Here is a 17,012-nt window from a genome sequence, read left to right on the forward strand (position 1 = left end):
TTAGGAAACTTACAAAACCTTAAAACCACACGTTGACACGTACATATGGACGGTAATACTAGAAATGCCTGTGCCGGTGTTGTGTCATTTGGCGTCCCCACCGTCAAAAATTGTTTACAAACACTGGTCTCTCGTGAACGGTGTATACTCAGACCAGCAAGCGTAGACCTGTACAGTCTCACAAAGCTTTTAAACCGTAATTAAGAGTTGCTGGAAGGCTGAATCAGACATATAGTACCACTACCACCATCCTCGCTGTTTCTAGAACGACACTCTGTACGAGTTGTATTTATATGTACAGAGTGTCGTTCTAGAAACAGCGAGGATGGTGGTACTGTATGTTTGATTCAGCTTTCCAGCAACTACTCTTAATGTGTTAGCAAGCTTTGTGAGACTGTACAGGTCTACACTTACTGGTCTGACCATGCGCAATTCACGAGAGACCAGTGTTTGTAAACACAAGCGCCAGCTTTTGACGATGGGACACCAAATAACACAACACCGGGTGCCTTCAGTATCATGGCATGCTCACAAACGAATATGGAATATCAAATTTGAGGCTGTGAATAATCATTTTTGGGGCAAAGTTAAATGATTTTTCTCTATGATATATTGATTTTTGAGTAGCATAAAAAATAACCTAGTGTTTTAATTTTCATGGTCTAAGTATGAAATCTCATCACCGAAGATATTTCATACCCCGAAGTTTTTTCATACAACACCGGGCCATGCAGGGAGACAACGTTTTTTTCTGAGGCGGAAAAAAGTAGCGATTATCGCTAGTTTGGTTACAAAAGTAACGAAGATACCGATATATATTTAAACAAGTAGCGGATGGTCGATAATCCGATTTTGTTATCAGCGATAAAGTATCGCGATAACTTATCGCGATAACGCCCAGCTATGGTTATGATGTACACATCATGGGTCTCCCTCCCTTCTCTTCAGCCATGACCGAACCCAGACTCGTATTTTCTTCTTCTGAGCTCGTTGAATAACAGCAAGTAATGCCGTCACAGCTGCACACTTAGCCGTAATGCGAAGCGTAGGTGTAGTAGGCACCATGGTTGAGGCTTTGTTTACAATGTTGCTCGTCGCTCGCCCCTCGTCAGTGTGACGACAACAGTGACTTGCTCGCGAGCAAAAGCTGCCAGCAAGAGCTCGTGCTCGCCAGATTTGGGTCCAGTGTGACGCCAGCTTAACACCGGGACGAACGTAACACCCACTTGCCTGGCCGCTAGCCCCGCGGGGCTCGGACGGAGCCTTGCTCCCCGCCCCCCTGCTCGTTCCTCCCGGAGCCTTCTAGAGGCCCATAGACGCCGGGGGAAGCTTCCAGCATAACAGTATTTTGCAGAGAGACAGTAACACTCTTTACAATACAAGCAGTTCTTGGGGCTTATCTTTCTCAGTTGGTAAATTTGCCAGAATGAACTTTTGTAGGAATTTCCTTGATGCTCCTGTTCCTTTACCATATTTTATGGGAAACCAAGCCTTACAAGATGTAAATAACTATAAAGATCTTGGGGTCAGGGTGGATTCCTCCCTAAAGTTTCACTGGCATGTGAGAGAAATCACTGGCAAGGCTGGAGGCATTGGTTACAGTATTTTAAAGGGTACCCTTTGCAGATCTCCTGATTTCATGAAGGCAGTCTTCGTCTCTCATATTTGCCCTATCTTGGACTTTGCCTCTGTGGTTTGGTTCACTGGCTATACAGGAGACATTAGGCTCTTAGAAAATGTTCAGAGGAGGTGGACTAAGAAAATTGCCGGTTTTCATGATCTGCCATATAGTGAATGTCTCGCTAGATTGAGTCTTTACTTCATTAAAGGAAGGTTGATCAGAGCTGATCTTATTATGGTGTTCAACATTTTGAAAGGGTTTTGTCCAAATCTAGGTCACCTCTTGGTTAGAAATCACAACAGAGACACAAGAGGCCACTCCTTCAAGCTTTTTGTTCCTTATTACAACACTGATGTTCGAGCTCGTTTCTTCTCAGTGCGGGTCATTAGCATTTGGAATAATTTACCTGAATCAGTTGTCGTAGTGAATTCTGTTAATGCTTTTAAACGGCATCTCGACACTTCTCTTGGTCAAATTTTGTATGATTTTGATTGACTGGGTTGTTGAGTATCACTTTGAACTGTAAAATTGTGTCCTGTGCCGTGGTCTCCACTCGGGATTGACAACCTGACTGCTTTTTTAATGAAGAGATTTTCTATTCTCTTTTTCTATTACTCTCTCGGTCCCACACGTCCTCTGCGTGTATCGAAACACATGAGAAATTAATCACAACAAGGAGAGGGTATTCCCCGGCTGCCTGGGATTGAACCCGCGACCAGCGTGACGGGAGAGCCACTCCTTACCGAGTCGGCCAAAGAGGTACCCCACTGGCTAACCGGGTTATGGGAGGTTCGTTCATCAGGCATAGTCGCCGCACTACACGGCTTTCCCCCTATGTAGATTAATTTCTGTGTGTTGAGACCTTTAGACAGTGACCCATTTTGGTGCACTATTTCACAATGTCCCCGTAGAGACATACCTCCAACACTTCCCATTTTCTATCAACCTCGGAGAGCATGAGCCATCACTCTACCTGTTATATTCCTTCGGGGAAATTCAACAGAATCGCAGGAGAGGATGCCCACAGTGTGCCACCAATTTAATGAAGAGATTTTCTATTCTCTCTTTCTATTACTCTCTCGGTCCCACATGACCGATCTGCGTGAATCGAAACACACGAGAAATTAATCACAACAGGGAGAGGGTATTCCCCGGCTGCCTGGGATTGAACCCGCGACCAGCGTGACGGGAGAGCCATTCCTTACCGAGTCGGCCAAAGAGGTATACCCCCACTGGCTAAGTGGGTTATGGGAGGCTCGTTCATCAGGCATAGTCGTCGCACTACACTTTGTCTTGCCACTTGCTCAAGAGTATTATGGCAGTGGTTTGTGTGGCCTTGGTGATGCCACATTAGCCAACCATTAGAACATCTAAAGGACAATCTACTTGCTGTCTTGGTTGGAGGCGTCACTTGATTCTAGAAGGGGTTCTCCCCATCTAGGTAAGAAATCTAGGTGTCCAGATATATTGGAAGGATTACTGTATCACCCATTATACAACAAGCATTATACATAACATTTTTAAACGCGTCACAAGTTTCTCTTCACAAAAACCGGAGCACTGACCTTTCACTTCGTAAAGTCGTCCTGAACATGTACTTTATATTTTTAATCAGAATTCCATATTGGATTATTGAAGGCTTGATCTTCCCTTGCTTCCACCATGTGCCTTACATTAAGATTACAGCTACTTTTCTCTGTCCTCTCTGGCTGTTATCTTGGAAAGATGACAGTGTTGTGTGATATACGTACTTCACCAGTGGCTTTTTTTCAAGCCACTACTGATCATGGTTGCTGTGCTGTACAGTAGTAGCTTAACAAGAATACTAAGGGTGAACTCTTATCATATAGCAGTGGTTCTGTTGGAATTCCTCCTATTGTTCTCAGAGACTGTGGTTCTGTGCCTGCATCCTGCCTGGTATAACATTTTCTGACACTGTCTATCCACATACACATTTCCTTCTTGCTGCAGGTTTGCTTACATTCAACCTGTTAAATTACTAAGAGTGACACCTCTAATCCTTCAAACTATAAACCTATAGCTTTGACTTGTTGCTCTTCTTATATATCGGTATCTATCTATATATCTATCTATCTATCTATCTAGAGAGAGAGAGAGAGAGAGAAAGAGAGAGGTAATTTTATTTATTTATTTATTTATTTTGTTTATTTTATTTATTTTATTTTATTCAGAGCAACAACACAACATGGAAGAGTCAGCTGCTCCCGGGATGGAACATTCTCACCCATCAAAGGTATTATTGACAACTGTGGTAATTGTTGACTTTCATATTTATTTTCTTTATTTTGTGAAAGGTCTTTGATTATCATTATTGTCAGGCTGTAGCGGGAATGAGTAACCTGACTCACCCGTAACATTTAATTTATTAGAGTTTATCGTGCTTACCTTGGTAAGATTATGCCTTAGTACATGATGTCCTCATTGGTGGTAACACTGGGTAAGTGAAGCAGATGGTATAAATATATATGTATCATCTATTCTATCTATTTATATACCTGGCACACTCCCCCTTACGGGGGTAGCCCAAGACAAGGCGATCACACACACATGCACACCACTCTCTTAGCCCACTTAACCTCCAGGCAAGTAGGAGTGAAGCCAAGTTAACTATGCCAGCCATTTTCCAAAATCAGAAACCCTTAAGTAACATGGTGGGACGGTCCTGAAACGAAATCGCCATACCGCTTAATATAAGTAACATTGGCGATCTGATTGGCGATTCCCCAAACTATCCCGCCAACTGATCTGATATTGTTACCTTCGGGTGTCAGGCGTTACTTAATTAAGGCGCTTCACCCGACGGTCACCCGCTTACCCGTAGCAACTAGACCGTCCCATTCTGAGCTGATATTCGACTCGCCCGCCCCGCTGGAGCGGGACTTGCCTGAAAGAGGACCGTGACAGAGCTGAAACCATGATTGGTCACTTAACTTGGCCGGCTGAGCGCTCGACTCTATTAGATGGCTTAACATCGCAAATGCTCGGGAAAGAAGCACAACAGTTGGCATTGGCCACCAAAGTGTCCCCATGAGGCTCAGACACTCAGAAGGACAGAGAAACACGGACAGAGAGGCAGCGAACGGCACAGAGAGACGGACAGAGAGTCATTGACAGATAGAGAGATGGACAGACCCAGCTTGTCCATCACCCAGAAAGATAGAAAGACAGAAGAACAGCCCAACGACTCTCTTTCCTGCCGGAAGGTTTTCCGAACTTGACCCTTAATAAGGCAATCATGTTTACACCTAGTCTTTGAGCTGCCTCGCTGCCTCAAGGGCGAGCGCGTGAGCTGATCGACGAAAGGTTTCGGGAGAAGGGCTGCGCTGCCTCAAGGGGCACTTGAGATGCCTTTCTGCCTCAAGGGCTTGCGCTTGAGCCCACGCAGTCATGAGATGTCCTCCAATATTAGATATAGCTACGCTACACAAGCTTGTATTTTATGTGTTTTGAGTGTCAAGTTTGACGGTGCTAATTATTTGAGACAGGCCGCGCTGCCGCGCGATTTGCTTGCCTCCCTGCCTGAGTGTGAGGGCAGGTGAGTTCCTTATAGTCATAGTTCTTTACCCCAGTGTGTGTAAGGGTATGTGCATCAAGGATACTCTTCTGGGTGGATTATTTCCCACATTCTACTTACCACCAAGGTCAGTCACCCTTCCGGATGAATCCCACACTCCTTACATTCATAGTTCCTTACCCGAGTGTGTGTAAGGGTGTGTGCATCAAGGATACTCTTTTGGGTAGATTATTTCCCACATTCAACTACCAAGGTCACCCTTCCGGATGAATCCCACACTCCTTACATTCATAGTTCTTTACCCCAGTGTGTGTAAGGGTATGTGCATCAAGGATACTCTTTTGGGTAGATTATTTCCCACATTCAACTACCAAGGTCACCCTTCCGGATGAATCCCACACTCCTTACAGTCATAGTTCTTTACCCCAGTGTGTGTAAGGGTGTGTGCATCAAGACTACTCTTCTGGGTGGATTGTTTCCCACATTCCTTACCTTCATAGTTTTTTACCCCAACGTGCCTCGGGTTGTCTCTCTCTCTCTCTCTCTCTCTCTCTCTCTCTCTCTCTCTCTCTCTCTCTCTCTCTCTCTCTCTCTCTCTCTCTCTCTCTCTCTCTCTCTCTCTCTCTCTCTCTCTCTCTCTCTCTCTCTCTCTCTCTCAAACTAACCATACAAACATAATATGAAGCAGAAATCAAAGTATTACTGGAAGACAAACTACATCACGGATGGCTTTTATCACGCCTCGGGTAGTTCTCTCTCTCTCTCTCTCTCTCTCTCTCTCTCTCTCTCTCACACACACACACACACACACACAAACTAACCATACATACATAATATGAAGCAGAAATCAAAGTTTTACTGGAAGACAAAATACAGTACCATCTCGAGTTTCGCGCTATCCGAGTTTCGCGATCCTGGAGTTTAGCGCTTAGTCCTAAATTCTTACCATCACGACTTTCGCGCATTATCGCCACGAGTTTCGCGGTGCTTTGACATGTTCGGGTCACGTCTACTTACCGTCGGCGTCATGCGTGCTACCTTAAAAGGCGGTGTCCAACCATTGGGGCTACGGGCAACCGCGGTTGCCCGTATGCCCAACCGGGAGCGAGTTGGTTGTCCTTATGAATGGAAAACGGTTGTGAGTACGAGCGTGGGTTCGTGGGTACCGAACGGCTGCATGTAAACAAACAGACGACGGCAGTGGCTGAGGAGTGAGGAGCAGTGGAAGATGGACCACCAAGAGACTTGTAAAATGGACTGGCAGAGCTGCTTTGCTTACTACTTGATTAACAAGATAAGAGAACACCCCGTGCTGGGGAACCACAGTCCAAAAATCTTTTTCTCAAATTATGAAAATTGTAGAACTCCCGGTGTTGTTTTCCTTTACTTCTTCTTTTTCTTCTTTTAACCTGTAATGCATGGCAGCGACGGTGAAAAGTAATAGTGACAAAATAGCAAAAGGGCATAGAAAAGCAAAATCAGGAAAAGAAAAGGACAGAAAAACACCTGAGTTCAGGGTGAAGTGTACAAGTGTGCACTGTTAAGTAACTAAGGGCCGCTTTCACAGTCACTTTGTTTTGATCGTTACCAATGGCGGCGATCGCCGCTTAGTACTTCACGTGAAACTGGCCGATGGGGTGGTGGCGGCTGACCCCGCGGCCGCCACTACCCCATCGGCCAGTTTCACGTGGAAATACTGTAGCGGCGATCGCCGCCATTGGTAACGATCAAAACAAACAACATGACTGTGAAAGCGGCCGTAAGTGCATGTTGTGAAGTATAAAAGTGTGGAGATGAGGACCTAATAAGCGATACAAAGCGTTACAGGTACAGAGTTATATACATAGAGGGTTCCCAGAGCCTGGATTTTGAAGCAACTGGCGGCCATCTTAGGGTGACGGATGGCTAGACAGAGAGAATTTTAACGTCACATATAGTTATGTCTGCTACTGCTATTATCAAGTTACCACCGCCTCGGCGATATCTTCGGTCAGATAGACTTGTTATTTTCTTGTCCATTTTTTACCCCCTGATTATTGTTACATTGGTACATGTCATATACCATCTGAATCGAAAAAATGTGCTGAAGTTGAAACTGTAAACGAAAATTTAATGCAATAAAAAGTGCATGAATGACAAGGAGTTGAATCCAAAAAGGTGAACAAAAATGTTTATACACTACCATAATTTTTTCTTATTATTTTATTGAAGGTATACCTACTAAATTTGTGACCATGATATGCAGCAATGTCTCATCAACACGATTATCGGCTCAGTTTTCCAAAACATCATAATGGTGGCTAAGTGTAAACATGTGGAATCATGGAAAAGTCCGTCACCCTGTGGCGGCCGACCACAGAGTTAAAGGCACAGATCTGTATTACCTAGATTGGACACGCCTATTTTGTTTACATTGCGCGCCGCGAGCGGGCTTGGCGCCATTTTGAAAGATTGCACCACCAGAATATTAACATGCAAACATGGTAAGGAGCGCACTAAAAACAGCTCCCAAAACCTTAATTCTGGTCCGATTTCAAAAATGTAAAAACCGACACAATCAGGAAAGAGAGTTCTATCTGGATATCTAACAAATGGCAACTATCATTTGGACATATGCACATATGCAGGGTGTGAATATGAAGGCCAGGGCAAGGAGTTCCAAAGAAACTCTTGTGAATGGCTCATTTTTTCTATTTTGCTCAATTTGATTTTTTTTAATTATATTATGAGGATAGACTGTAGGCCTACTGTATGTGTAGGCTTTCAAAGACAACGACTGTTTTGTAATTGTATACTTTATTTTACATATTTTAGGCTACATAAAAAAGAGGTGGTCACCAAAAATTTAGGCAGGTATAAAATAATATAATATTCATTCCCATTGCTTGACTTGCCTCACACATTTTACTGTCCCTTAAACAACACCAACTTGTTTAGTTTCTGTCGCACACTCCTGGCCTGGAACTTTTGTGTGTGTAGCCTAGCCACATGATAGTACCTCACATTGAAGTAGATCTTGACCAGCAAACGGACCAAGTCATAACTGTGGTTGTCTATTCCTTGTGCTGTATCCATAACATGCGAGTGCAAACACAGGACATCAGGGTCAACATCTCGTAATACAAGATACTGCAGTCGCACCAGGCTGATCTTTGGGTTTACATACTTCATACTGGATAGGTCTCTCAGGTGCTGCTCGGCCTTAAGGAGAATTGCGATGACACCATCCGATGGTACATGTAGCTTGCTGCTCCAGTTCTTCATGCTGAGGAACTTCAATGCTGCCTGGTAGTGTACTGAAGACTCAGAAGAGGTGTCAGACACTAGGCTGATTCTGCAGTCTTCGCAGCGGAGTTGATCAATAGCCTTCTTTATCACCCATCCTGAAAGTATTGCAAGAAACACATGTTTTACTAAAAGAAAAAATGGCATTTTTAATACAACATGGCGAATTGTGCTAATAATCAACATTTGAAGCTATTTTCTTAACATAAAGACTCACCAGCAATGTACACCACAATGTTCTCAACCAGGATGCCCATATTCTTGTGCAGGGCTGCATAGTTATGTTCTTCCCGGGTGATCTCAGCAGCATTGGTGTCATGCGGAGGAACATAGGTTGATGTTGTACCATCCAATAGGGCTGTGTCATCTAGGGAGGCGGTGGCCTAGTGGATAAGGTGGTGAGCTTGGGATCGGACTGATGTCGACGCATGGGTTCGAATCCCCACCAGTGCTACCTTGAAACTTTGTGTCATTTGCCGAGTGGCTTAAAATCACCTACATGTCACCCTGACACCCGAGTTCTAGTTGCATAGCAATAAAGATGAGCTTTGGGGGGGTAACATGGGCCTTTCAGGTGCCACTATAAAACCCGCGCCCGCACCACTAACGGGCCTGCCTCTGAGCAACACCGAAGAGGCAGAATATGCCTACGGTGCATATGGGCTAACACGTATAAAAAAAAAAAAATAAAAAAAAATTTGCTTCCGCGGATCCAAGCAAACGGCCGGTACGGGCCAGAAGTCGCCTGAAGATGCTTGTGAACTGTCCTGCTGTGGGGTTGTTTGAAGATCCACCTACAAAATCACAAATTACAACAGATTAAAAGAATTTCTCAAAAAAGAAATTTTACAAGTAACATCAGTGATGAAAATAATAAATAAGAAAGATACCTACCACATTGCCTGACAGCGCAGAAGAAAAGTTCAAGGTGATCTTGACTTGTTCGATAGGTCAAGAAGTAGTTGAAACCATGCACCTTGGGAAGCATGAGCTCTTCTACTATAGCTATGGTGCTTACGATGTCCATGCATAGTCCTACGATACAGGTTCCTCTGGAAAATATAAAAAAATTACTTTTACAAGTACCTGTAGAAAGAGTATCAGCACAACTGTATAGCTCAAGTTGGCATATAAAGGGAAAGGGTGATACACTATGGATATGGTAGGCTAAGTATCAGTGGTTTACTAGCAGCGATATGACATTAATCATTGACTTGTGATATCAATTATCACCAGACACCCATTACCTGACTGAAGTATGCAAAGGTATCCCTTCCACAGTCTTCAAGGCTGTCAAGTAGTCCTTTGTTTCAAGCAGGAACGTCTTGATTTCAGCCCAGTTCTCCGTCCTGATTGGCTGTTTTGTTCCCTTGCCGTATGGTGAGCGACTATTAAGAACATCAAACAGGCGGTCAATCCTCTGAAAAATGATCAAATAACCCTTGTGATTTTTTTTTATTTTTTTATTTATTTATTTTTTTTTTAAATATTGCACTCTTCACTCACATGCTTCATGACAAATAAAATGAATTACCCGTATGAATTCCACTGTTGGGCCAGCATTCGAGAAGGAATACATTCCAGTTGATTGGAGAAATTCCAATGCTGATGCCACAGACGATGAGAGCACTTGGACTGCCAGCTTGACTTTCATCTTCTTGTTCTTGAAGTCAATATGGTCTGGAGTCAGCTTGTTCCCAAGACGCAAACCAATGTCTTCCTGTGTTGTGTGTAAATCTTTGATGAACTGCCACACAATCCGTCCTGATGGCCCCACAATGACACTGTACGCTTCTAGAGTGTTTCGTACTAGTTTGACCATATGGCAAGCATCAAAATACAGGTGTATCTTATGACCATTGTAGTCAAATGAAGGACAAAATGATGACGCAAGCTTCAGTCTGCAACCCAGCAGCTTAGCCATACCCTTGTTTGTACCAAGGATAGTATAATACTCTTATACTATCCTTGGTTTGTACTGTGGCCATCCATGGTGAGTGAGCACACTCTGAGATTAGCTTCATGGCATGCATCCAGACAGTGCTTTACAAGTTCTGTTTGTTGTTCAGAGGACAGTCCTTTGGTGAAGTAGTATGCAATTGCACACTTCCAATTAGCTTTCAAGCCAACGAGCATGACTACTAGTGCTTCTTTAGCCTCCACATCTTCCACTGAACCAGCTCCCAAATCAACAAATCCAACAGTCTTGTTTGTCTTAGCATCATATTCCATCTTTTGCTTGATGCTCATGCCATCCAACATCATGCTGCACCTGAAAAATCATACCGAATATACAAGCTGGAAGTGAACCACTTAGTAGCCTAACCAGTATAGGCCTATATTATGTATCATAGCAATACCTGTATCTGAATACCTAAATGATAAATGTAATAGCCAATCTGGGAATTTCTCTGGCAAGGCAATTCCAACGAATCTCTGGTAGCTAACTGCTGTTAGGACAAAGAAGTAAATTAAAAAAGTTAGTAATAAACTAAAAATGCAACCAAAACAATGAATTCAAACTGAAATATACAAGAATGCCAAATATTATACATACAGCGTGTAGTCTGCGGGATTTTCTTTAGCCTTTGCTGCCAGGGAGTTCATCATAAGCCCATTCAAACCAGGTTGGGCATCATACTTCTCAAGCCACCTGAAGAAATAGCCATGAAATTGACAAAGTTCACATATCCAAAGTTCTCCTTAAAAATCCTTCAATTATTTAAAAGGAAATGAAGCAGTTAGTTGAATCATTCATGAGGCAACATTTCCTTAATGTAATTGTTTTTTTGCCAACATGTATTGAAATTTGTATAAAAAAAATGCAATTTACTGATCTCTAAACAATAAAGTAGGACTAACAAACTGTAGTTTTAGAATACTAATTACCTGCGTAACGTACGCGGCTCAGGAAGGTTGATTCCCTTCGTCTCTGGTGTACCTGTACGCCTTGCTTGAGTAGAGGTGTAATGTTAGGGCAAAGTTTTTCTGTGCAGCACTATACTCCTTTGTTGGTTTTTGGAAGAGGTCACATGGTATGTCTGCAAATGACAAAAAGCAGTTGAGGATCTACCGGTTGAAGATTATGAATCATCCATGTAGCCTACAGCATAGTACAGTATTCGAGTGATTTACTGAAGATAGCAACCAGCAGGCAACATTAGACTACAACAATGCTAACCTTTGTAAGATTCCAGGCGAACCTCAAGCTCTGCATTTATCAGATTTTTTTCTTCCAACTCCTTCAGCAATGATTGGGTCGATGCTATTGCCCTCTTCTCTCTGGCCTTTGTGTTCTTGAGCTTTCTACGTAATGATTCCACCTGGGTTCCCAGCTCAGAAATCCTACTGTCAGGTGTAACTTCAGCTGGTAATGGATATGCGTGCTCCTAGAATAGTGAAATAATCTCGTTAGTTGTGGCATTCTCTATTCACTGAAGTATGGTAAATGCATCTGTATTCATATGGCAATTTCATGGTCTATACTATAGGCCTATTCTACTGTACAGCCTATAGCTATCATTCTCTCACCAAACTCCCATTTTCCCAAAGCAACAGTGTCTCAATTTACATGGAAATAGTAATTCAGTTACCGTATGCATTTGTTCCGTAGAAGGCCCAGGTTGAGGCATGGGCACTGGTAAGTCTGCACTTGTACTTGTGACAGTTGACCTGGTCCTTGTAGATACCTATTACAGTACAATGCAAAGAAAATACAGATAATTACTACCAATGACCATACTGTAGCTTCCCATAAAAATTAATGAGGTAATTTGTCATGCTTCATACCTATTTACAACATGCTACATATAGGACAGCAATATATTGATATAGATGTTGATAATAAAACCCACATGGTAGAAAATTAGAATTAATGTATTTAGAGACACGACAGTTTTGACACTCTAGTAAATGTCAAAACTGTCGTGTCTCCCAAATACACATTAGTTTCTACCATGTGGGTTTTATTATCAAGCATCTAGCAATCTTCTCATACTGATATAGACATTACAGTATTTTGTAATAGGCCTACCTGCAAGTGGCTTGGTAGATCAACCAATTCTGGAATTGCTCCCTCACGTAGCTGTGCATGATGCATGGTAGTATTTACCATACCTGGACGAAAGTGAGCACTGCATACGAGAGCAGTATTACTGGGGTCCACTGTCCGTCTGCATAGCCTGACCCACTCCAGGTAAAGGTCTCTCTGCTTTGATTTATCAGGAAACCTGCAACAGAAAGTTGAACATTTATTTGGTAATTTGCTAAAACTACAGAAAAGTTCCCACTTATAAAACCTCCTCCAGTGGCTGACCATTAGGTCTACCAATCTAACCAAATCTACCCTAACATAACCAATCCTAATATATCCTAAACTATCCAATTCTTACCTAAACCAGTCTATCCTAACCTAAACTAACCAATCCTAACCTAACCTGATCTAACCTAGTCTAACCTGTCTTAACCTATCGTATCCAAACACATTTCCGTATCGATTTTTAGTATTACATTGGTCCTACAAGACCATTATATGCACTCCAGAGTGGTTATTAAGTACTCACAGCAGAAAGAATATAACAGCAAATCTTATTATCCACCTACTTCACCCTATCAGAGAGATCATCATTCCACAAACTCTCTGAACAAAGGGCTGGGAGTGGGAGTGTTCTCTGTTTTACACTCGATTTTCGGGTATTATCATATAAAACTGTGACCAAAATTGACTTACTTATGAAATGAGATTCCTCTACTCTTCGTAACTTTATTTTTGTAGTTCTTGCAGTTAATTACAAAGCACTGGGTGCGTTTTGTTTCTTCTTTCCGCGTTTTCCCCATGCTTTCCCCATACAGCTGATGACTGGCGCAACCTTTCAAAATGGCGCCTGTGAATCTCGCCCGCGGTCACGTGATGTCCAATCTAGCGAAGCTAATATATATCTGTGGTTAAAGGCATGAGCAGTGGGTTCACCTCTCACCGTGGCGAGAGATTGGAGCTGAACACTCTATTATATAACTCTGTGGTTACAGGTCAAAAGAAGAAGAAGAAGAAGATCCACTACACTGGCTGATGTTGCGAAAAATATCTCCCCGTTGAAATTAATCATTCTGCTGTCCACCACGCATGCGCGCTTTGGGAATACCAGCATAAAAAGTATTAATTTGCCTGGTTTTGTTCTAGTCTGTCCGCTTGTCATCTTTGTGAGCGGTGAGGGAAATAAGGAAACCGTTAGCAAGTTGAACCTCTCTGCGAGCTATCTTGTGGTGGCAGCAGCGGTTTACGTTCAATAGGCATTGAAAAGTCAATCATGATATTAGTGATTTCATGATTTTTAACAGAAAGAGTTAGCAGATTATTTCATAACACAGAAAACTACCAGAAAAATATAGGTTTGTCCAACTGTCCCACGGGTGACCGCGAGCGACCGCCCTTACTTTAGCAGACGACACCACGTGGATCACAAGCGTGTATTCAGAACTGCCAGCCAATTGTAAGGCAGCCGCCTTCAACTGCGGCTTAAAAACGACCTGTTCTTACTTCATATTTGCTGGCTATTAACAAGGTACGTATTTTGAGATAACAAGGGAGTAAAGTCGAAAAAAATTGTGATAACAAGGGAGTAAAGTCGAAAAAATTGTGATAACAAGGGAGTAAAGTCGAAAAAATTGTGATAACAAGGGAGTAAAGTCGAAAAAATTGTGATAACAAGGGAGTAAAGTCGAAAAAATTGTGATAACAAGGGAGTAGTCAGAAAAAGTTATTATTTTCCACGGGTCGGAACCAAGTAGCGCTTTTACATGGATTTCATTACCACGAGTTTCGCAATCCTCGAGTTTAGCGCCATACCTTCGGAATGAAGCAAGCGCGAAACTCGAGAGGGTACTGTATATCACGGATGGCTTTTATCACGCCTCGGGTATTCTCTCTCTCTCTCTCTCTCTCTCTCTCTCTCTCTCTCTCTCTCTCTCTCTCTCTCTGGTTATTTTACTCCTAGGAAGCGTTGGTAGCAACTGTAATGATAACTGGAACACTGTTGACGAATATGCAAACCAATCATGCGTAATAGTACATACGAAAGAAACCTGTTGGGTATTCCCCTGTTGAAAGGACAGAATACGCTTGCCGCGTCTCTTTTGTATGTTTTTTGGTGCCCGTTGTCGTGTTTCGAGCCAGAATAAACAAGGATGCCGGCCTGTCTCCTGAGTTGAGTATCTCTGACCTCCTTCCTGTTCGTATGCAACAAATGGCGACGAGGATGGGATCGTCAGGAACAGGAAGAGATGGAGGTACCGTGCTGCTGCTAAGCCGTTAGAGCCACGGAGTGTAGCCTGGACATGGACGGCCGATGCGGTGCCCACCCGACTAGTGGACTGGTGCCTGTAGCTGTGCATGCGGCCTGTAGCCTTGGCGGTGGATGCTACCTGCCGGGGGCCACTTGCTGTGGTGGTGATCCTGTTGTTCCTGCCACACGGATTGGAGGACGTGGGATCCTTGGAGGTGGGATCGACCTACTGCCTGCAGCCTGAAGTGAGGTGGGATCGACCTACTGCCTGCAGCCTGAAGTGCTACGTGGACAGCTGCAGTCCTAGGGTGAGGCTGTTTCCTGGTGATTGTTTCTATAGCATTCCTCAGCATGGCGTCGGCACCAGTTAAAATCGACGCTTTTGATCCATCCAAGATTTCTCTTGAGCTGTGGCTGAGCTTGTTGGAGGCGCATTTTGCTCATTTAGGGATTACAGAGGAAAGCAAGAAAAAGACAGAATGCACCAGTCAGTTATAATGGCTGTGAGAGTAGTCAGTCCTTCTATGTGGTTGATTCCTTAAATAACAATCTATGTGGCAAGGACCTTATGGGCAAAGTTGGCATCTACCTGGCTGGGCTAGATGAAGATTCCAGAGTCAGCCAAGTTGCAGACGCTGAGGGGATTTTGACTAAGTATTCTGTTGATCATAGTAAGCCAGTCCTTGGGGTAATGGCAAAAATTCATGTCAAGCAGGATGTTTCACCAAAATTTGTTAAAGCTCATTCAGTGCCATTTTTTTACAACATAAGAACATAAGAACATAGGGAAACTGCAAGAGGCCAGGTGGCCTACACAGGGCAGCTCCAGAATCCCTCCCACTACTCACGGTGGGTGAGGTGTAGTTACAGGGGTTACAGGTAGAGGCTTGATCCTCATTATACCAGCGGTATTAGGCACGCATCCAGTACCCCGTCACCTTACTGCACCCACACCTCACTGCCACCTGTCGTCCTCATCCATGTAGCTATCCAGTCTACTCTTAAAACAAGCTATCGTCCCTGCACTAACTATGTGATTGCTGAGTCTATTCCATTCCCCCACCACCCTATTACTAAACCAATGCTTGCCTATATCTCTCCTAAATCTATACTTTTCTAATTTAAATCCATTACTGCGAGTTCTATCCTGTTGGCTAATTCTCAGTACTTTACTTATATTGCCTTTGTTGTAACCCTTGACCCATTTGAATACTTCTATCAGATCTACAAGGAGATGGTTGAAGAAGCTTTAGATAAGCTAGTCAAAGAAGAAGTACTGGAACCAGTTTCCTATAGTGAGTGGGCAGCCCCCATTGTACCAGTACTCAAGACTGACAAAAAGTCTATGAGGATTTGTGGAGATTTTAAAGAGCTTAACAAGAAAATTCAGTGTGATAGGTATCCACTACCCAAAATTGAAGAACTGCTGTCAGTCATTGGTAAAAGTAAGATTTTCTCTAAAATTGATCTCCAAAATGCTTACTTGCAAGTGCCTGTGGATGAGAAAAGTCAGGACTTTTTAATGATTAACACACCTATAGGACTTTTCAAGTACCGCAGATTGCCTTTTGGGCTTTCCTCATCACCAGGAATTTTTCAAAAATTCATTTCACAAATACTAACTCAAATAGAGGGTGTGGCAGCCTACGTAGATGATATAATTATTTGTGGTGAAAATAAGGCTGAGCATGATGAAAGACTCCTAAAGGTACTCCAGGTCCTGCGAGACCATAATGTCAGAATTAACAAAGGAAAATCTATGTTGCATGTTAACTCCATGGAGTACCTAGGTTACCATGTTTCGGGTAAAGGCATTTCTCCTTCCCCAAGGAAAATTAAAGCTATTTTGGATGCTCCTGCACCTACCTCTGTGGCTGAGGTTCAGTCCTGGTTGGGAATGATCACTTATTATTGTAAATTTGTTTGAAATTTTTCTTCTAAACTGGCACCCCTATATGATCTCTTAAATAAAGGGGTAAAATTCAAATGGACTGCAGTAGAGGAGGGGGTTTTTCAGGACATAAAAGATGATTTGAGGAACTCAACACTGTTAACAAGCTTTGACGGAGAATCTCCCCTAATTGTAGAAGTGGATGCATCCCCTGCAGGTGTGGGCTGTGTTCTTCTGCAAGACAAGCTGGGCATTGAAAGACCAGTGTATTTTGCTAGTAAAAGATTGTCACCAGCTGAAAAGAATTACTCTCATATTGACGGAGAAGGGTTAGCTCTAGTGTTTGCACTTAAAAGGTTTAGGTATTTCTTGCTAGGGAGACCTTTTCTAGCCAGGACA

General features: G+C 43.0%; 1 long non-coding RNA gene across 1 annotated transcript; it reads right to left on the reverse strand.

The window, feature by feature from the left end:
* Positions 1–9,136: 9,136 nt before the first annotated feature.
* Positions 9,137–11,097, reverse strand: LOC126985172 (uncharacterized). The gene is made up of 5 exons (XR_007738365.1): positions 10,999–11,097; positions 9,976–10,713; positions 9,689–9,861; positions 9,336–9,493; positions 9,137–9,235 (listed from the first exon to the last, which is right to left on the reverse strand). It is a non-coding gene; the product is annotated as an uncharacterized LOC126985172 (long non-coding RNA).
* Positions 11,098–17,012: the final 5,915 nt, after the last annotated feature.

The sequence above is a fragment of the Eriocheir sinensis genome, chromosome 59 (assembly GCF_024679095.1).
Source record: "Eriocheir sinensis breed Jianghai 21 chromosome 59, ASM2467909v1, whole genome shotgun sequence".
In the NCBI taxonomy this organism is placed as follows: Eukaryota; Metazoa; Arthropoda; class Malacostraca; order Decapoda; family Varunidae; genus Eriocheir; species Eriocheir sinensis.